Source organism: Ambystoma mexicanum, chromosome 8 (genome assembly GCF_040938575.1).
Source record: "Ambystoma mexicanum isolate Mex_15411 chromosome 8, UKY_AmexF1_1, whole genome shotgun sequence".
In the NCBI taxonomy this organism is placed as follows: Eukaryota; Metazoa; Chordata; class Amphibia; order Caudata; family Ambystomatidae; genus Ambystoma; species Ambystoma mexicanum.
In genome coordinates, this window is record NC_090929.1 from 1,036,601,414 (window position 1) to 1,036,625,224 (window position 23,811).

Below are 23,811 nucleotides of genomic sequence, written 5' to 3' on the forward strand. Positions count from 1 at the left end.
CCCCATTTCGAAAAAAAAAGTCATAAAAAATAAATTCGACATTATTTTTTTCGACATTTTTTTTTCGACTTTTTGACTTTCGAAATTTTTGATTTCGAAATTATGTCTATAAACCATTGCAGACACAACAACAAATGCGAAACACCTAGATTTGCAATTCCTGGATAGATGGAAAACAATTCTAGATTTCAGACACAGCAGTGAAAATAAATACCACTTCAATCTTGGTGCACAGCAGTGATGGGAAAATACTAGCTAGATTGCTAACTTTGGTGTGCTATGTTCTGTAGGTAAGAAGAGTGATGGCGCATCTGGAATACAGTGATTGCTGTACTCCCCACTGAGACCACACTTAGCATAATTAGTCATTGCTGGTTGACAGCTGGGTCCACAGGCGAACATGGGAAAAAAATAGACTCGAGCTGCTTTTTCGGGAGTTGCCCTTTGCCCTGGGGCCCTTAGCCAAGGGCTGCCCGGGTCAGAGAGCTGCCGTGGAGGCTTGGTTTAAATGGGGCACTAGGCCCAATTAGGGGCTGGAGGTGTGCTGGAAGGAGGGAGTGGAGAGGGAATCAGGAAGAGGGCTCAAATCAAACAAAATGTGGGAAAAAGTTAGGCATACTACGGCATTCACACACTTACCTGTGCTCTGGCAGCAGTCTTCTAAGAATGCGCCAGACACATGCAGATACAAAATTACACAGACTCAGTGTTTTGCAGCAGGCACTAGGCCCAGTCAGGGTTCGGGCGGGCTGGGAGAGGGAGAGTGAGAAGGGAGGGAATCAGGAAGTGGGATCTGTGAGGGTCAGCTGCTTGAACAAAGAAATCAAATAAAAGAGTGACAAACGAGCAGGAGCTCTATGGCATCCGTGCACTTACCTGCGCTCCGGCACCAGTCTTCTAAATAGCAAAACACAAGTCTCCTTATGTAACCTTTTTTGGCATTGTGAAATGGGGCGAGGGAAACCCTGGGCACAAGGGAAGGCAACCGGCTCTGTGATGCCAACCATGGAATTACAATATGGAGGAGTTCAAAGGGCTTCTGCCACATTCTTGTCCTCTATAGCCAGGTCAACTGCATGCCTCCAAATCACAACTTTGAGAAGTGTTTTGACTGCAGTTTCTTTACGTGAGCATGTTACATGAGTCACGTTCAGGACCATGAAGCAGAGCAAAGGAAGGGTTGCATGTGCAAATGCACTATCTGCCTAGTGGGCACACACACATGCTTTCCTAGTATAAATGAGTACTGAGAAGGTGGATGGAGCCATGAACACATGTTCAAGGCAAGATGTTTAGAGGGGGCCAGTGATACACAGGTTGGGTTGGGAATGCCGTGGCAGAGTCAGGCGGCTGCAATGATGGTGATGCTGGATTTCAAGATAATGGACAGCATTTTAAACCCTAAGCCTGCACATCAGCGTGTCACATGCCAATCATCTGAACATTAGAGGTTGCACATAGACTGGGAGCAGAGCTTTCAATACACTTTATCTGTGAATATGGCTGGGAACGATTGGTTGGACCCCAAAGGGTGGATGACCAGCAAAGAAAGGGTCTGCGACCCTCAACATGCACCGAGCAGCGTCCTAAGCCTTCTACCTTGTGGCAGTACTTGGGAAAGGACATTCCCAAAAACGAGCCAAAAGAGTATGAAATAAGGGTCTGGGATCTAAAGCTGAAGAGTGAACTGTGGAGCAGATACACAGTCCCTGGCAGGTTAGTTAACCAGGACTGTCCCAAAGAAAGAGAAGCCTGATAAAGGCCAATGGTATGGAGGCATTCCTCAATCATTTGTTGAACTTTCTGAAAAGCCGGAGAAAGGCCACGGGAAGGGAGACATTCCCCGACCAGTGTTAAACGGTCAGAAAAGCCTAAGCAAGGGCAGGGTAAGGGAGACATTCCCCCATCAATTATTGTGTTGCCGAGAACCCTATGAAAGGCCAGGGGAAAAGAGACATTCCCCCACAAATGTGGAACTATTGGAAAAGCCTGAGAAGGACCCGGGGAAGGGAGACATTTCCCCAACACAGACTTGAGCTACCAAAACCTGAGAAAGGGTGGGGGTAGGGAGACTTCCCTCTGGCAACATGATCTAGAACCAGAGGGGACGGACTCATGCCCTTGGTCAGGAAGACTGAAGAAAGCCACATACCATGGATATTATAGTGAAAATAACTATGACCAATAAGGGACATTTCTTATGATTTCCACCTTGAGAAGCTGGTGAACCTGAAACTTTGTTGCTTCAAAATGAAAATGTAAGCTGGGGAAGGAAGGCATTCACCCAAAATAGAGTCTCAGTTCGGAACTATTAACACCCCCTCAGTTACTTAGTTTTGTTGGTAGTGTAAGGGCAGCAAATAGGTTTTTGAGACAGGACAGTGGACTCTTTACTTTGGACATCCGGACAGACTCTGTAGTACTTTTAGTTGAGGCAAGGGACCCTCTCTTTGAAATAGGGCAAGATATGTTCACTTTTCTTTTCCTTCACATCACAATAAAAGTCTTTATCAATCAATGTGCCACCATTGTGTCAGACTCGTACTTCTGCACCTCTATAGTGGGCAGAGAATGGTGGGCATTATACCAATAGATAGTGCCCTGAAAATACTCACCGCACATAGAGAAGAAGACGAGGCTCATCTCTCTGAGACAAAGACTTGAATGCATGCCTGAAAATGCATGCTGTCTGATTCAAAAACCTTATTTACAAGGCAACTCCCAACACACCAGATCTAGTGGCCCTAATTTTGGGGAGGCGATTCAATTCCCCAGGCACTCATGAAACAAAGCTGCAAACTCTCGGGTCACACCTAACACTGGGGAAAGGTCTTTAGGTTATTTAAACACTGGGACAGTAAAGAATGATGTTGGTGGTTGGAAAAGGTTAGTGTTGGATTGATTTATCAATTCAGGAGATAAAAGGGGAGAAGAAAGGTGTGGTAGGAGGAAGCAATCGGGAGGATTCAAGCAGTGAATATTTAATGGATGAACATCAAGAGTTGGCAGAAGGTGAACATCAGAGATGGTAGGAGGGGGTATTAGGTGGTGACGGGAAGTGAACATCAGGAGATGGCAGAGGCAGAGTCTCAGGAGGTGGTAAGAATGAATGAAACAGCAGTAGTATCCTGGGATGGAGGAGCAGGTAGCTAGCCCTAGTGAGCAACTAAATAACGAGGGGAGTGTGAGAAACCTGAAAGTGTCTTCCTGACTAGTCCCCGGGTATCTGCCACCCAGGTGGCCAGGACACGGCCATCGCTATTGGATCCAGTTCCTGACTGTGGGCCAGTGAGGGAAGATCACCTGATGGGGGGTCCTCTGGGAGTGGAAGTGGTACACCAAAGGGTGAGATGCAGTAGCCCCCTTCTTTCAACACTTTTCCCCATCCTACCACATAGGGCATTTTCAAAACCACTGCCCGCCCCCCTAACTCCCTTTTCTGATATGAACACTTTTGCATGACACACCAGAGAACGGACTAACACCAGAGCCGTTTACCTGACATGTCCCAATACAAGGGTCAGGCAAATTCAGGCAATTGATCAGAATCACACACACCTGACATCACTTTCCCTTCCCCACAAGGATAAAAAGTGGAGCAAGAGAGCACAGTACGAGCAAGGCAGACCGCACGACGAACCAGCTATCCAGACCAGGCTGTTCAAAAGGAGGTGAAAGACGGAGAATATCGAGAGGCTGACAAGGAGGGACACAGCCTTGCCCTTTTCGCAGACCCGCGAAACCTACGCAGAGCGAATCGTAACACTGAGAACAATAGCCCAAGTGTGTCAACGGTACACGGACTGTGTCGATGCTGAGAAGCGGGAGCGAGGGAAACTCCTGCTACCGTGGTACTGGCCTTGACTCCAGTTACTAGGAAAGCCAAGCTGTTCATCACAGCCAGTGAGTCGAAGGGAGAGCCACTAAGAGCGGGGCTGTGTTGAATGAAAGACGCAAAGTGGCATGTTGAATTAGGTTCAAAGAACTATGAAAGTGTTGAGGGGGGTCCAGCTGCAGCGGGAACGGACACCATGTAGGTGCTAACTCGACAGACTCTGGTCAATCCCCGTTTGGTTGAAACTACAGGTACCAGAAGGCCATAGGAGAGCTGCCAGAAACCACAGGTAACAAAAGGCTGTAGGAGAGCTGCCAAGTTAGGTCAAAGTTGTCATAGGTCTGCTCAATGACCACACGGGTACGGGTGTGGGATCGATTGTAGTCCTCCTCTTGCCTGTTCTGTGAGTTTCGGGCAGGGGTGAGGAGCCACGGATTTAAGGGATAGCCACTGTCACCTGTATGGGAGGCAAAAAAAGGTATATGTCAGTCGATTCATGATGGACAGCTGTACTACTCACACATGCCTGCAGATTATCGTTGGTCACATGCACATATCCCTGGTTGTATGCACGCCATTTTTAGGCCCTCAATGTGTCCTGTGCCATGGAATTATGGTGTGGGTTGCATCTTCAAGATGATACACGGTGTGCACTGCCGTCTCGTTGCTCATGCATTGTGTATGCATACAGCTGTGTTCGTGTCAAATTTGTAATGTGTTGTGTTCTGAATGATTTTCTGACTGGGAACTCTGGCAGTAGGCTCTGCAATATTAGACATTCAGCGCTGATTTTTCCCATGGTGACATGCAGCATTCCTATGGTTGTGGCGGCCCTGTGACAGACAGTGGATTCACTTGGTGGTTCTGTTCAATGCACTCCCATGGATGTGTGTCCTGTGTGGTGATTTGCTTGAGACAGCAACATAGTGCATATTCACTGCATGTTGCTGGATGGTGTTACGGAGGGTGACGTCTGCTGATGAGTGGTGCACGTGTTGTGGGATGTGGGGTGGTTTAATGTTTGTCATGTTGTGATAGGGGTCGAACTTACGTCGAACTTACTTCATTCCTATGGGATTTGGGAGTCATGTTCTGTTTGGGATGCTTTGCGGCACAGTGTTTAGTGATGTGCACATCGTGCTGTCACATCAACATTGACACCATGGTGGTGTGTGCATCTCTCCCCCCCATTTCATTTTCCATGTGCCTGTCATGCAACTTACCAAGCAGCCAGGCACGTCGTCCAGCATGTCGCTCCATGAAGCGTGGTAGCGTGGAGTTCCGCAGGACCATAGAGTCATGAGTTGATCCAGGATATCGGGCACAACAATGTGTGATGATCTTGCTGGCATCGCATACCATCTGCTCATTGATGGAGTGGTATTGCTTGCGATTGCGGTACACCACCTCCATGGCATGTCGGACCACCAACTCCACGTGGGTGCAGTTGAGGGTACCTATACAATTTGGCATGCCTGCCAGTGCATGGAAGCCAACTTTTGTATCAAAAATCTCCTGGGGAGTCCGTGGTAGGGATATGTAGTCCCTTGTGTGCTTGAAGAGGGCATCCAGCACTTGGTTCAGAATGCGAGAAAATAAGCGTTGTGATATGCCATGCATGTACCCCACTGTGTGCTGTAGGTGCCTGTGGCAAGGAAGTGGAGCACCGACACTACCTTCAGTAGAGGGGGAATGGCGGTGCGTATTTCAATGAGGCTGACAATGTTGTTGTGTATCATGTCCACGATGGTGGTGATGGTGACCCGGTCCAGACGGTACAGGGTTTGAATCTGCTCTGGGGTTAGGTTGAAAGGACTGGCTCTGATGCGAGGGATTGGGGGCTGCCTGCGTGGTACCGCTGGCTACACTGGTGGGGCATGCTGGGCCTGTCTCACCCTCCTTCTCCTCCTGCGTCTCCTCTGTGGTGCCTGCTGTTGCTGTTGTTGCTGGTGTAGAAATGCATGCATGTCCTGAAGCTTCAGTATTGCTACTACTATTGGAATCATCTTGGTGTGGGAAGGGGTGTGATATGTGGGTGTGCTCCTTTTGTGCTGGCCCAGACTCCATTGCCTCCACCTGTGCTGATTGTGTGCACCTGTGAACAGTTGGGAACACTGCACACAGCATTTTACGGTTGGTTCACGATGCCGGTAATACCGGCATGCTGGTATCCCCTATTAGCACCTTCATAATGCCGGTATTTGCTTGTCCGCCTGACTTGTGATTTCCTCTCATTAGCGGCATGCTGGTATTGCCGGTTTGATGGGCCATGTGCCCACGCCCATGCCGCCATTAAAGGCACCGTTATTAACAGTGCCTCTAATAGCGGGGTCTTGGGTCGGAATAGCCCAGAGCGGTATGCAATGCTGGTAATCCTTTACCAGAATCGTTTTTCCATTACCTCCAACCTCGGAATGACCCCCATTGACATTTAAGAAGGGTCCAAGCCCAATCGAGGGAGATCCAGGGGTGAAGACATCACCTGAGAAAAGTCAGAGTGAACACGGTGGAAGGAGGCTGAAAGCACAGAAGGGTCTGCACGTAGAAGAGGGGGATCCCGGGGTGAATCCATCACCCGAGAAATACATAGAACCGGACTTTGTGTTCGTTTGTGGTTATTTGAAAATCTATCAGGCCCTCAGAACGAAGAGACACTACCACTGAGGCCTTGATATTGATAGGAATAGGGGTTAGTGCCCGGAAGAGCAGGCACCAATGGTGACTAATTCTTCACCCTAAGTGAAAGAGGGAAACAAACTTTCATTTGTTGAAGAAACTTTTGTTTTGTTGTTTGAATACATCAGGCCCTCAAAGGCAAGAGACTTTTCAAGTGAAACGAGACCTGACCATCGAGGCTCGTGATAAACTGGAACAGAACTGTCGACTTGTGCTGGGAAGCTCAAGTGTGTGCTGTGCTCCAAGATCCCACCTTGTCCATGCTCAAAACGAGGGGAAGGAAGACCTAAACTACCACATTGTGACCTACTATTTGAGAAGACTTCTTTCTTTTCTTGAAAACCATCCCAAACCCTTTTTGTAGTAGTTGTAAGGTTTGGCAATAGGTTTCTTAGTATAGGCCCTTTTTTATTTTGACAAGCCACCAGGACTGCCTTATTTTCATTTGATGGTCGACGCTTGCTCCCATCTTAGATTTAGGAAATAACCACCATGGAAAAATATTTAAATGTGGGAAGAATACCACGAGGACTCCGGATTTGCATCTTCCCATCGTTTGAAGAGGAAGATGTTGAAGACCTCAGAGATTGGAAAGAACTCCTCAAAACAACATCAAAAGAGATAATCCATAGAATCATCATGTACACTAAAAAAATACATGCTAAACTTCTTGAAGAGATAGAAGCAATCAAACAGATTATTGAAGACCTAAATCTACCCGAAGCCACCTTCAAAAAATATCAAATCATGGATGAATATTTAAGCCATGATGAAAAAGAAATCAAATTAAAAAAACAACAGGCATTTCAACGTGACGAACTAGACTACAAATTTAAACGAGTATACACATTTCAAAACAAATTTAGAACACGAACAACAAGTAAAACACAATTTAGGAAATCAGCAGCTTCACAACATTAAAAAAAAACACAAGAAACTACTTTGGAATCATCAGAGCCAGACAGTGACATTGACACATCTATAGAATCACAGGAAGATGAAAACAGAACAGGAGACATTACCCCATACTCTTTTTTAGAGGAATTTCAGAAACACCGACAAGCAAGATCCTATCCATTGTACCAAAGTACACAACAATCAAGAAATCAACATATGCAGCAGGAAGACACAAATGGTGGCCAACCAAAAGGGGCAAGAGGGGGAGTAAAAGAAACAACAAGAGACAACTCAAGAGGAATGTGGACAATAGGGCGAACCTTATGATGATCTGCTCTATAAAGCATTGATTTGCTGCTTCTTTCTTTCTGTTCCTTTTTTCTCTTTTTTTCTATTTAGCTCCAACCAGCATAACTATACGTTAAAAATCCCTCCTGAAGATCCTTGCCAACACAAGCAAGGTGAAACACGTGTAGAGGGTGAACCTTATAACCGAGGGTGAACCTTATAACCCTCACAACTGAGAAACAATGTATTGAATCAACTGAGGGTAAACCTTATAACCCTCACAACTGAGAAACAATGTATTGAATCAACTGTGTAATCAATCAAATAAAATTTATATTTGGAGCACAAAAGTGGAAGTCTGGTATTTTTACAAGGAATTCATTCATGACATTAGGCAGCCGCAATGTCCCAAGCTCCACATGCAGCAAACAAATAGCACAATATCAGTGCAGTGACCTCTCACAAAACAGTATCAAGGTAGCTCGCAACAGCTGTTCAGGCTGAACGCACTCTCAACAATAGATTTAGGTTTAGTTTAGACGTTTTTCCACCCTGCAATCATTGTTCAAAAAACACCTTGAACTCTGATCACTTGTGTCTGTCTTTACTGTTGCCACCATGAGTTCCTTACAGGAGGAAGGAATGAGCGGGCAAGCATTGCCTAAAGTAGGTGATAGAGGTGACGTCCATATCAGAAGGGGTTGAATAAAGAATTGGAGGAGGAACACGAATGTGGTGAGGTGTCGAGTAAGGCAAGGAACAGAAGAGGAGTAGCAAAGACGGGCTGAAGGTGGAAATCAGGAGGCTAGTGATGGTGGTAAGGCCCCCTGAAACTCTTCCTGCAGAAACAGGAACAGAAAAAACCAAAGGTCTCTTCCCCATAACTGGAAGAAAGGCTTCAGCCATTCCTACCACTTGTGGCAGGGACACAGCAAAAGCTACTGAACCTGTAGGAAGAAGCGTAGGTGGTCATGTCTGGCCACCAGCAGGAGACATGTCAGATGATGTTTCTGCCTTTATAGTGACTGCAGCCTGACAATTAACCCCTGACAGAGGGGGAGGACATCAACTGACGGCTGAAAGGCAAGGGCCACTGCCACCATTTATATGCATGAACTACAAACGCATATACAAACCCACAGAGCTGTGAGTGCCTTTGTGCAAACTGCTGGTGGATCAAATCCTGGCCAACCACTGGTGTGAAGTAGAAAGTTTGGGCTCCTTCAAATAAACAGCGCTTAGAACTTGATTTTCGCTTGCTTGTGTTTCCATAAAACCATCCATATTGTCATTTGAGACCTGTTGGGTGTAACTGGCCTTATTCCAAACTTAGTGTTATACTCAGTAAATCCCCTGTACACTTCACTCATAACCGTGGAAGGTATGTGTTGCTCCATCAGTCTGTGACAACCTAAAGACAAGGCAATGCAAGCCCAGCAGCCATGCAAACTGCTCTTGCACACAACTACACAGACATACATAGATCAGATAGAATCTGGGCAGCAGCGAGGTATACTTCCATCACACATAAAATAGATCCAGCCCAGCCAGTAGCAGTGCACTCTTTACTCACACAGCACAACTGCAGCACAAAAACAGCAACGCAACCATTTCTCTTCTCGGGCATTATTTGTTAAGGTGTTTTATATAAGATCAAAATGCATCCTGGTGGGCACTTCAAAGGGCCATGAGACACCTTGAGCATACAGTATTCTAAAAATAAAAGAATAGTGACACTCGAAATATAAAGATAGTTGCGATAAACAGGGATACTCACTTAAGTGGTTCAAACACAGAGGTGAACTGCCAATTGGGAGTCCTTGCTCATTTAGATGTACTCCAATTTTGCAACACTTCTTCATATAAAGAGCCGCCAGAAAAGGTCCACCTGCAACAATGGTTGTGGACGGCTCATTTGCTTTTTTCTTTCCTTATCTCTATATTACATTTTCTTTCTGCTGGTGTGCCTTTTCCTGTGCGCCAACTATAAGATGTTTTCTTGTGGAGTGATTCTACAATAATCACTAATTGTCCACTTTGTTGTGTAACTCTTACTATTTTATTTATACAGTTCCACTTCACACATTTTCATTTCTTTCTACACGTGTTTCACCATAGTTATTTACCGTGGTTCATCAGTAGAGATTCTGACAAAAAACAAAGAAAGTCACAGTGTGTACAAAACATTTAAAAAAACAAACCAATTTAAACTCTAAACCACTCTTAGAATCTATTCTCTTGATTCCTTAATATGTCTTATTATACCCACTTTGTTACTTTGTTTTATATAGATTTTGTCTCTTCAATTTGAGGTTCCTTTTGCGTTTTCTATCTGTTAGTGATGGTTAAGCGATTGGTATTCGGTTACCTTGAAAAAAAGATTTGGTTTGTTTGTATAGGATTAACGTCTTTTTACAATTCACATTTCCTGAGATTTATTATTTTGTTTAGACTATGAGCACTTCCCATGGCTCAGAGTTTTTAAATAATTGCTGAAGCCACTCATGATATTTTTAGAAATATAGCCCATTGTGATCTGGAAATCAAAATCATTTTTCTATTCTGTATTAAGTCTGTGCTTCCCCCCACTCGTTTTACTTTAAGGGGATAAATTAAGAGTTTCACTATTCAAAAAGTTTACTTATCGAAAATAACACTAAATTTAAATGGACAAGGTGGTAAATGGAAGTTATATCCATTACTCTTACCTCAAAGCTTTAGAAAGGATGCTATTGTCTTCACAATGCCTAAACCGAGTTGTGTTATGGCTCTTTTTGAGCTTCTTGAAATATCCAAAGCGGGGTGATGTCATTGCGTATGTTTAAGTGGTGACGTCATCGCACTATTACATCCCGCTGCCATTTTGAATGCCGCTTTTCCCATTATCTAGGAAGGAGTCCTGTTACTTGTTCAAAATATTCCAACCAATGTTTCCGGATATTACTTAACCATCCATTAATGCAGTATAAAAGAAAATTCAATTCTAGATGTTTTTTGAAGGTTATAGAGGCTAACAGTCTAATTACATGTAACTGCCTTGCTATATTTAAATTCTACATCTCTTTCCTTTGTTTTATTTTTATATATGTATAGAACTCTTTTCAATTATCTTTCTTTTCCATTTTGATCACTCAGTTTCCTACCTGGGTTTTCATATTAACCAAGTGACAAACAGGTAATATATCAATTTGTGTACAAAAGTCAGATCTACACAATACACAATAGTTATGGCCATTAAGCCATCTCTTGATCGGAATTTACACCTGTGGTGCAGGTGTCCATGAGGCAAATCAATTGTGCTTCCCTTTTTCTTAGAAGACGCTCTCTATTTCCTTCTCTTACTGGGGCTGTCACCTTTTCAAAGTCCAATTTATTTTTAATTTGGTCCATTTCTGTATCTTGATGTTCTGAGTAGAAATGGGTTGATAGAGGGTATCTGGAGTCCCTGTTTTTAATGTCTCTCATATGTTCTAAGAGTGCTATTTTCAGGGCCCTGATTGTGCTTCCATTATACAGTTTCTAGCAAACACATCCAATACCATAGATCACAAATTTGCTTTTGCAATTCTTTTGCTTTTTCTATTTGGTACAACCTGGTTATCCATTCCAATGAGTATCTGTGAAGTTTGCAGCTGGCACACCTGCAATATACCATTGACTGCTGTGGGTTTGATGCATAGATCAGTGAGCAGTTTGTCTGCAGAGGTATATAGTTCAAGGTCCAGAAATTCCACCTTTCTTTGCTATCTTTCATGGTGAATTTAATATTGTAATTGTTATTGTTTAAGTATTTGACATAATCCAAAAGGCATGTTCTTTCTCCATTCCAGATCATTAGCACATCATGTATGAAATGTCCCCAGCAAATAATATTGTTATCTTCATTAAATGCTCTATTTTGCCATGCATGGTTAAATTCATAATGTCCCATGAACAAATTTGCGTACGACATTTCAGAATTATCAGTTGAATTGGTTGAAAACACAGTGAATTTACTTAACCTTAACGAAGAAGAAATCTTTATCACCCAAACATTCATAGGCGAACAGGCAATAAACACTTATTTGGCAGAAGAAACATTGCTTAAATTACAGTCAAAGTTCATGCTGATATTGCCCGATAATAATGTCATAGACATATTCCAAAAAGCTGCATGCAAAGACCTTAGACATAACTATTTAGTCACCAAAAAAGTTAAATTACGTCACAATCTAACCTTCAAAGAAAAACAGGTGATTGAAAAGTTAAGCAACAATAAGGACATAGTAACAAAAATGGCTGACAAAAGGGGGAATCTTGTTTTGATGAATAGGTCAGACTATGTAAGGGAAGAAAAGAAACATCTAAATAACAAAAATTGTTATAAAACAATTATCGAATAGCCCACTTCCAGAGTTACAACAAGAATGGAAAATGAAAAGCAAGAATTGGAATAATGAAGGCCTATTAAATGATGAGGAATTCCTATACATGGATGTGGCACAACCCGTGATGGCAACAATATATGTTCTACCAAACATACACAAAAAATACGATACATTTCCATCCTGTTGCCCAATAATCAACGGCATAGGATCACTAAAGAAAGGATTTCTCAATTCATCGACATACATCTGCAACCTTTGGCAACTAGCCTAGCATCTTTTATAAGGGACACAAAACATGTTGACCAACAGTTAGAATTGATCCCATGGGAGAAAAACTACATATTTGTCCCCCTGGATGTCATTTCTTTATATACGAGTATTGAACACACAAAAGGATTAGAAAGTACAGAGTACTTTCAGAAAGCAAGATCAATTTCATTCATCAACCAGAACAAAATGATTCTAGAAATGTTAAAATGTGTATTAAGTAACAACATCTTTGTCTTTGATACTCAGATATATCGTCAACAACAAGGCACGGCCATGAGTGCAAAATTTCCCCCTTTGTATGCAAATTTGTTCATGGGACATTATTAACTTAACCATACGTGGAAACACAGAGCATTTAATGAAGATAGCAATATTATTTACTTGGGACGATTCATAGAAAATGTGCTAATGATCTGGAATGGAGAAAGAAAAGGCCTTCTGAATTGTGTGAAATACTTAAACAATAACAATTACAATATTAAATTCACAATGAAAGATAGCAAAGAAAAGGTGCATTTCTGTACCTTGAACTATATACCTCTGGAGACAAAATTCTCACTGATCTATACATCAAGCCCACAGCAGTCAACAGTATATTGCATGCACGGAGCAACCATCCACACCACATAACCAATAATATTCCATATGGAGAAATACTCAGAGTAAAGAAGAACTGCAGCACAAGTGAAAAACATGTCAAAAAGATAAAGGAGAATTTCAGCCAAAGATGGTATCAGCTCAGAACTTTGAAAAAAGCAGGAGAGAAAGCAGAGAAAATTCCAAGAAGCTATGTTCTTACAAATAATCTGAAAACGACTAATACAATGACTCGAGTTAACTTAATCATGATGTTCAGTAGTGATGCACACATTATAAAAGTGTAGAGGAAGTTCCAAATAAAGCCTGCACATCCATCGCCCATTTCGAAGTACCAGGAATGCTCACACCAAAATATGACGTATGATGAGCAAATAAACCAGCAGAGAGCCGCAGTAGGGCTCTGTCCAATACCTATCAGAAGAACAACACCTATTGAAGTACCGATACCTAGAAAACCATGGACAGTAAGGCATCCATTGAGAAAAACCTACCAATAAATAAGACGAAAAAGGCCTTAATGGAAGATGAATGGTGATGTCACGAAGGCCCAAAAGGACTCGCAAGTAGAAGATATGACGACCCAAAAATGACACACATAGCCGAAATGCCATAAATAAGGATATTATGAACCTAGAAGAGGAGACGATGTTGAAATACAAAGAAACTTAAGCTGTAAAGCAGGATGAAGTCATTCAAACAGCTAACGCCTGTACATATGCTTGAAACAGCAAGAAAGCTAAGAAAACAGTGTGGCTTGCTATGCTGAGTAGAAGATAGACCGCAAGCGCCACCAATACCTATCTACCTCAATGAAGCACGTTATATAAGTGCAAGTCCACTTTACACAAAAGCAGAATCAACTCAGGTTGCTCGAGGTCAAACAGGATAGGATTTGAATTCCAGCTAAAAACGAGAAGAGGTGGCTGAATCGAAACTCAGCAGAGGCAACGTGCTCCAGGAAAGAGCCAAGGTCAGACCAATAGTAGGAGCGAACAGTAGCTTTGCAGAATCGAAACTTAGGAACAGAATAGCCTATCTCAGGAAGGCCGAGATAAGGAGGCGTAGGCAGGTGGCAAGCCGAATAAGAACTAAATGCACAAATTGAGGGAAACTAGACAGATTTACGGGGTGAGCAGCACGTGACCATCCGAGCGAGAAGAAGCACGAGTTCACACCTACGCCTGGCTGTCGCCCAGACAGAGATATCATAACTTTTCCTGACAAGAAGATACAGTTTCGAGGCCAACCACAGCCAACTAATTGACACATAGCCACTAAAGTAATGATTGATTGAAGTGAGGCCGGGTGAATCGTAGGACACCCTGCATCTGGCTGACCATTCTGCGTGCTGCTAAGTGAAGTGGAGATTTATGCATGGGGTTGAAGCCAACCCAATTAGAATGGCCCAAATAATCTAGGGTCCTATTGATAGTAGAACCAATGGAACGTCGTACTCTTAGTGACGTTCACAATAGTAATGTTAGAAGGAAGGGCTTAGACGGCCACCTGATAGTGTTATCCAATCCTCTTACTCCGTTACCATATACAGATATAGTACCTATAGTAAAGTTACCTTTTCCTAACCCATGGAATTTCATGTTAACTTTTGAGTGTACATGTTAATAATGAAGAGTTTTGGGTATAAATGTTACTGTTTGTTACTGTTTGTATGAAGTTCACGATAGTTCAAGCGAGACGGGCTATCACATCACTGTTGATTTCCAGGTTTCCTGGGGCAGCTGAGCGAGTGAAAAACCGAAGGAGGCGGTAACAAAGGCAGTGATCCCGAGGGTCCGGAGATGAATTATGCGAACGGTGAGTGAAGCAAAAATTGGAATTTGCTTTGGCAAATAGTGCACGCCTTAGAACAAGTAAAGGGAAAAGGTAACGGATGGAGGAGGGAAAACAAAATATAGTTAGAAGTAGAGAAGACTATATATATATATATATATATATATATATATATATATATATATATATATATATGGGGATAATGACTCGAGAGTAATGAAAGGTAAATGAGAGGTTACCGGGGTAGACACCCGACAAGATAGAGGTTACCGTGTAGACACCCGAGAAGAGAGAGGATTCGCCTTATTGGTATGCTTTAATATAGCGGCTAGAAGAAACATGTACCCAGAGTCCCACATAATGGGGAATGACTAGGCTACCACAACGTTTAAAGACTTCGTGCAAGGGGTACGTTTACACTCCATGAAGGGGTAATGATTAGAGGCAGAGATATTTGTGTCCAGCTGGTGTTCGTCTAGTTTATTAAGTGTCTGTCTTACATGTTTCTCTGTTGTGACGTCATATGTACTGAACATTTTTCAGATGATTGATTTAAAATGTCATGCGATTTGATAGCTGAGACAAAATCGCACGTGAATTGATGTTTTTTGAATAAATCGGAAGATATAACATTTTTGTGGAAAATTTGGATTGGAGCTTGCGATATTTGGTGCATGCTCATATTGTTAGAAGCTGTTTAAACCACAAGAAAGCATTGACAAGTGTTATATAAGGGGAAAGGGAACAGATTTAAACATGGAAGACATAACTCCATTGGCACACTTATGCAAGCAATTACCAAAACACGCACCCAAGCTAAAGAAATATAGTACCGAGTGGGTTAAGGGTACCGCCCGCAAGATGTTTATGCCGTGGCCACAAAATGGGTCTTTATCCAAAGCCGTCTTACAACACATGATGACATATTGGCATGCCACATATACTGGCAAGAAGTTAGAAAAAAACACCTTGCTGTTCTCGAGTTGTGGAAAATGTACAAACAGGTAAAGGAGGAAGAGCCTCAAACAGATTGGATACTTAATGTATGAACAGAGGGGGGTGAGACGCCTACCGCGCCACCTCCCCCGCCCGAAACGAAAATTGAAGGAAGTAAAGACGAGGGATTATACCTTGTTGAGGGAACTTAAAGCAGCCACGGGGTACAGCAACCCCGCATATGAGTCACCTACACATAGTAGTGACGAAAATCAAGGGAAGAACAAAGGACAAGAATATTGCCTCCACAGTCCCAAGTGACAAGGGGAGACGCAATGATGAAAGAAAAGATCAGGAACAGACAAATGCATCTCTCGACAAAGAGAGGGAAGGGAAGAGATGGAAAGGAAGCAAAGACAGAACTGATGAAATAGCGTTCGCAAAATATGAATGGATCGAAGGACAAATTCTATTGAAACTCGATGGGAAAGGCATTGATGCCACGAGACAAAATGAGAGGTTAAATGAGACACAGAGGAAGGAGAAAGAAAAGGAATTAAGAGACAAAAGGATAAGAAGGAAAGACAGACAAAGGAGAGAACAGCTTTATCACGATGAGCAAGAAAAACAGCTTGATCGCAACCCAAAAGCAGTCTATGATCAAGACAGCCAGAAACAGCAAAGGTTAGAAGAAGAACAAAGGATACGTGACAAAAGGATAAGGAGACAAAGAGATGAGGAAATTCAAAGGGCAGATGAACGAAGAAGTGAAAAGAGAAAGGAAGAAGATAGGGTCAGAGAAGAGGCGAGGAAACGCAAATAATTTGATGATGACGTAGAACGTAAGTGAAGACAGAGCGCACGCAATCTTGAATATTTGGGGAGAGAGGTTAAAAAACCCGCTCCAGTAGTAGATAGGGAGGACATCGAAGAATTCTTTCCTGCGTGCGATTCAGTACCAGGTACGTCTAGGGCAAATATTGATGTTGGCTTCGGCACCAGAAGCATCGGAGAAACGATCGATAGAATATATGATGAAATGGGGCTAGAACAAATACCCCAAGGGGAGGGGAAGATGAGCGCCTGCAAAGCACTCAGTTGTATGACACTGAGGATGTCACCCGAAGTAGTGGGAATAGGGAACTATCCCTGGATAGATTAGAAATAAGCAGGAACAAGGAGGATACGAGAAGTTGCGTGAATTGGGGACAGACAATGTCCGACTCCGAAAGGGAAGATCGCGAAGAAAACAAAGAAGGGAGGCGAAGTGAAAGGCAACTCCCAAGGGAAAAGGAAATAAAATGGTCAGACGCTAGTGAGTTTGCACCAAGACCGTCGGAGTCCGCCACGCAGCCTGACCGATATGAAGAAGTATCTCACGGTTAGAGGGGGGTGTCTTCCCCACCCTATGTAGATAGACTAACGGCATTGCCAGGTAGATGGCGATGCAAGAATATTACCCCGGCAATAGATAGGAGAACAATGAGAGAAGAGAGAGATGGTTACACATTCCAATTTCCGTTGCTCGAGAAGGGGGGAATGAGACCGCAATATATTCTATGGCCACACATGGATCGAGAACATTTGAAAAACAAGCTTCCAATGCTCACATCAGGAGCCGGAAAATGGATACATGAGTTAGAAAAAATGACAGGAGGCAACACGCTAGCTATAGGGAACATCAAAGGTCTCCTGATTGCCATACTTAGTGAGAGAGCAGACAATGTGTGGGCACGAGCAGGCTACCCTGGTGTAACCACAATTAATATCTCGCATGACGGAGCTCCATTTAATAATTGTAGAGCCGCAGTATGGAAAGCTCTATGAGTACTTTACCCAGATACCTCTGATATGGGAGCTATAATGACTCGAAAAATGAAGGAGTCTGAAGATCCGTTGATTTATATAAAGAATTTCCAAGACGTGTGGGTGCTCGAAACGCATGAATCTTGGATGAAATCTATACCTCTGTTTTACCATATACTGTGCCAAGGGCTGCCAGAGCCGGTGCAAAAAAAAAACTTGAGAAATTGGTAGGAATCAAAGCCAAACCTTGGGCAGAAATACAGTTGACCATCGCACATTATTGTAGACTGTTGCAAGAAAAGAATCGCAAAAAGGAAGCGACTCGTTGAAATTGTCAAAATATGCTCTTGAGGGAGGCATGATAACTAGCACAGCTGAATCAGGTATGCAGCAGGTGGCTCATCCACAGCAAAATAATCAGGGCAATACGGGATTCTATCCCAGGGGAAGAGGATTTAGGGTAAGAGGATGGCAGAGCAATCAAGGAGGCTTTCAAAATATGCAAAATGGTAACCAAGATATGTCAAATAGGCAAATGATCCGACCACCGCCAGTTTGTTGGCTGTGTGAATTGACAGGCCATTTGGCGCGCACATGCAGAAGCCAAGGCATGATGCAGATCGGCCAAGGAACAGGAGCAGGCATGACAAATCCACCTGCAGGTTTGCAGCAGGGTGGTGCACAGAATCACATGGTGCAACAACAGGTACAAGGAGCGCAGCAAGGACCACAAATCATGGGGAATTTTCCACAAGGACAATCCCAACAGTCACCTCTGCAACTATCACAGACCATGAACCCTGCAATGGGAGGTAACAATGGGAATGGGAGAAATCCACCAGCACACAATGGGCTGAATTTATATATGAGCTAGGACAGCTCACTGGGACCCCTGATGTGTTCTATCCTATCAGTGACACCAGACCCTCATAGGGAACCCAGGGTGGATGTTGTTAAAGGGGATAAAGAAAATTCCTTCCTAGTTGACACGGGTGTGACACGCTCGTGCATACGTGAAGGCAAATTCTCCTTGTCCGGTGAGGCCATAGATACTCAGAGTTTTACAGGAGCGACCAGTCAAGTTCCCTTTACAAAGGCACTTCCAGTCTCTATAGGGGATTGTGAAATGAAAGTACCTTTATCATATTCTCGACAGACCCCAGTAAATATTTTGGGTTGAGACTTAATGACCAAGTTGAACATGACAATCTCGTTCACGGAGGAGGGCATAGTATGCTCCACTCCAGGAATGCACTATTCAAATGTATGCAAAATGGTTAGAGCATACTCAGGACACATAGCCATGAGGACCATACCATTAGAGCCAGAAATCTTCGCATATGTCACGCGTGTGCTTATGGCAGGATTGCCAGACCTTGCGGACAGGATCATGAGAACCCCTGATGAGTTTTTATTCAGACCAAGAATACCTATGCACGAGGAGAAGGGACAAGTATTTCTCTTGATGATACACACGGCAGCAATACGAGGGAATGTGGTCTCGGTTGATAGTTACCATGATGAAGGTAGACAATAGTGCGCGATAATTGCCATTGAAGAAGGAGCAATTCTACCAGAAGCCCGACAATATCCCATGTCCAGAGAGGCAGATGAAGGGATTTTTAAGACAATTTCTCCTATGATGGACCAGGGCATCTTAGTGACGTCAGAGTCGTCATGCAATACCGCGGTTTATCCGATCAAAAAATCAAAGGGAGGGTCTTGGCGTTTAATCCAAGATTTATACCCAATAAATGATATTGTTAAGGCCGAGATCCCTCTAGTCCCTAACGTGTCTACAATCCTATGCAATATACCCGTTGAGGCAAAATATTTCACAGTGATTGACTTGAAAAATGCATTTTTCTCAATCCCGCTGCAAAGTGACTCACAAGATCTGACGTCATTCACGTTCAGACAAATGCATCTGAAAAGCATGAGGCTGCAACAGGGATACTGTGAGTCCCCTTCTATTTTCAACAGAGTCCTGTAGATGGACTTAAGCAATATTGCATTAAAAAGGGTCATTCTGCAGTATGTGGATGACATCTTAATCTGCAGCACAACAGAAGAGCAATGCAGGCACAATTCTGTTCAGCTACTGGCTAAGAAAGGATATAAGGTTGACAAGGAAAAGTTACAATATTGTCAACAGGAAGTGCTGTACATAGGCCAGCTGAGCTCACATGAGGGGAAGAGGGTGACCCCAGAAAGGGTTGACGCCATACTGACCACGGCTAAGCCGCTGTAAGAGAGCACCTAGGAGGGAGCCACAGAAGGTAAAGAGCACACCCAGGACAGACAGCCTAGAGGGGCTGAGCAGCGGAAGAGCCCGGCTAATTACGGCAGTTAATTTCAGCCATACAGCATCGTCCGGAAACACCGCCTACAGCTGCGGGCACATGACACATCACTTACCTCTCAACACAGCCGAGCCGGCTGGGGGGGTGGCCACCCTCGCAGCCCCTCTGAGATGGAATGAGGGGAGGGCATGTTCGGTGCTGCAAAACATCCTACGGCAGCCGTGGAGCAGGTCCCAGCTGGGGAGGGAAACGCAACACCAGGGTCCGCCCATATTTGGCCTGGCCGTGGCCCCATAGGAAACGCGGTAATGTAGCCGCCACAGGTCTTCCCCCAGAACTCCGGATGCAGGAGGTATTGCATGCCGGGACGGCAGCCTTTGAGGGAGAGGAACGAAGCCTCAGGAACCAATGAATGGAGGGCTAGGCAGGGGCCATGGTGATTGGTGGGGATTTGAAACTGAAGAAAGAAACAAAAGCCCACCAAATCACGTTGACGCTGTCTGTTCTATTGTGGTGGGCCTATCCGGACAACCTTGAGATAGGAGAAAGCTGGGAATTACACCAGTATATTTTGAAAGGAAGAAGTATCGGTGAAGAAACTGTTTGGACAATTATTCTTTATTGACATTTGAAGACCACTTCCATCTCAGTATTAAATATTATTTCAGCATCCACCCGTCCCCTGAGTCGTAATTCCACAAGTGGCGACGAAGGTGAGATTGCGACAATGCTGTGGAGACTTTAATCAAGACCCTATCGGAAGGGCAACAGCAGTTGCAGCAATTGATACAGCTGCAAAACCAGCAAGCCGTTGCCGACCGACAAGCCTTCCAGCAGGCTATTCAATTACAGAGCACCGTGCAAACTACTGCTCAGGATAAACAACATGAGACCATCTCCCGACTCATGGATATGGTAGCCAGCTCAAAAAACCAACCGATGGTGCCATCTGCCTTGCTCCAAAAGTATAAAGATGGAGAGGACCCTGCTTTCTTTTTTACCAGTTTCGAACAATCGCTAGGAATGCGCAGTGGCCTCGAACGGTGGGGGCAATATGTTGCTCCTCTATTATCTGGAGTAAGGCAGGGAGCCTACCAAGTGGTAAACCCCAATTGCAGCACTCCATATGGGGAAATTAAGGCTGCAGTATTAGACCGCCTATGCCTGGATGAAGAAGCCTATAGGATCCAGTTGAGAGAAACAAAATTAAGGGTTGGCGAAAGCCCGCAACAGTTGTACTATCGAATAAAGGTCGAGAAATGGCTACTGAATCCAACACTGTCGAACCAACCCCTACTCGATAAAATAATCCTGTAGCAATTTATCAAAGCACTGCCAGGACAAATGCAGATGTGGGTCAGACAACACCATCGACCCACCTTAACCGAAGCAGTGGATATTGCCTCGGCATACCAGAAGGCGGGCTACCACAAAATGCAGCCTACAGGTGCAACAGCCCGCATAGCGATACCTATATCCGACCCCCACATGTTTAGGGGTGCCAGAACCCTATCTACGAGATGGAGACAACCCAAAGAAAGCACCAGGAAGCTAGAAAACAAGAAACCTGGAGTCGAAGAAAAACCCTCTGTGGCATCACCAGGGTATAGGCAACTGCAATGCTTTTATTGCAACGAATGGGGCCATATCGCCCGATTTTGTCCCAGGAGCAGAGCAGCTGAACCAATGGACATCGGATACCTGAACCCTGTGCCTGAAGAAAGCATCCCCGGGCCGTACGTTGTAGATATCCGAGTAGACGGCAGACCATTGCGCGCTCTACTCGACAGCGGCAGCAGGCAGACCGACGTATCACCAACCGTAAGTAACACACCCAACTTAACTAATATATATGTACCTATTAGATGCATTCATGGGGACGTAAAGTGTTATCCGATGAAGGACATGGTGATAGAATTAAACAACACAACCACTCCTTTGAGGGCTGCCGTCCTACCCTGTCTGCCTGCCCCAGTAGTTATAGGGACCGACCTGCCCAACCTTAAACAAGCACTGATAACCCTGGAGGAAGGGAAGAAGACACAGTCTGAATCCGATGTCACAGGAATGGATATGCTTCCCTAAAACCCATAACAGGAAGGAAAAGACAAACCCGTATGGCCTGGTGTCAGGCTAACTATATGACCCGACCCATCGACTGGAAATTGGAGGACAACGGAGATACCATTAGGGGGGAGACCCTTACCGACCCCACCCTCCGGGTAGCTAGAGAAAGGGCAACCCAAGAAAGGGATCCAGATGTATCCAGGGGACCAGGGTTCCTGCTATGTCGGGGGTTGCTATACCGAAGGTACAAAGCTGACGATGGGACTGTTAAGGAACAACTAGTGTTACCAAAGAAACATCACGCAGTGGTAATACAACAAGCACACAACCATCCCTGTGGCAGCCATATGGCTTCCCTAAAGACCCAGCAAAACCTACTCAAGAGGTTTTACTGGCCAGGCATTTATGGGGAGGTGGCACAGTTCTGTAAAAGCGGTCCTACCTGTCAGTTGACTAGTGGGGTACTACCAGCAAAAGCACCGTTACAGAATATGCCCCTCATAACAGTGCCGTTCCAGAGGATCGCATTGGATATAGTAGGACCTCTGGAACCTGCAAGCAGAGGATATAAGTATTTGCTGGTAATAGTCGACTACGCCACCCGATACCCAGAAGCTTTTCCCTTGAAGGGAACGTCAGCCAGACAATTATGTGATCAACTTATCCCATATTTTGCACGAGCAGGGCTACCCTCGGAAATCATCACGGACCTATGAACACATTTTATGTCCACCCTCCTACGTCAAGTATGTGAACTTCTCCAAATTAAACAGTTGAGAACCTAAGTGTACCATCCCCAAACAGATGGGCTGGTCGAACGATATAATAAGACGATCAAGAAAATGCTGAAAAGAGTGACTTGACCAGATGTCAGAAATTGGGATCGGGTGATACCTCTGGCATTGATGGTATTAAAGGATACACCCCAATCATCCACAGGCTTTTCTCCCTTCGAGCTTTTATTCGGAAGACAACCCATGACGATATTATATCTGGTTAAGGAGGAATGGGAAGCCTCTGAAGAAGTATCCTTAACCGAATACACTGAGGAGTTAAAGGAACATTTAACAGTTTTACATACCCTGGCCGAAACAAACCTTAGTCAAGCTCAAATGACCCAGGAGAAGAACTACAATAAGGGGAGCCGATGGAGGACCTTCAACATTGGAGACCAGTTACTCGTACTCCTACCTACCAGCGCAAACAAGCTATTGGCCAGTTGGAGAGGGCCATACAGGATCACAGACATGCTCAGCCCAGTGACTTATCAGGAGCATCAACTCGATAGGACCACTCCCGATAGAGTCTACCACATCAATCTACTGAAGGAATGGAACAAGCCCCTTCTAGGCACATTTGTGGATACCAGGGAAGCAGAAACAGATGAGACCGTGAACACCGTTCCTGATACCCTAGACAAAGTCAAGTGGGGAGATGCCCTATCCCCGGACATGAAGTCGGATGTATTGAACAGGCTGTCTCCCTATGCCAACGCATTTTCTATGTTACCTGGACGAACCATTATATTGGAACATGGGATCAAAACAGAGCCCGGACAGACCGTACGGCTTAGACCCTATCGAATACCTGAAGCCAGGCAACAGGTCATAAACTCTGAGGTGGACGAAATGTTACGTATGGGTATAATTGAGCCATCCATCAGTTTATGTCATCTCTCATAGTACTAGTACCTAAGCTGGACGATTTGATTCGCTTCTGTATGGACTACAGGCAACTAAACACAGTGTCTCAACATGAGGCCTATCCAATGCCGCGAATGGATGACCTGCTAGAAGGCCTCGGGGCTGCACGCTTCTTGAGCACCTTGGCTCTAACCAAGGGCTATTGGCAGATTCCCCTGCGCTCCCAGGATAAGGAGAAACCCGCCTTTTCCACACCGCAAGGACTCTACCAGTACAAGGTTCTGCCCTTTGTACTACATGGGACACCCTCCACGTTTCAAAAGTTAATGGAC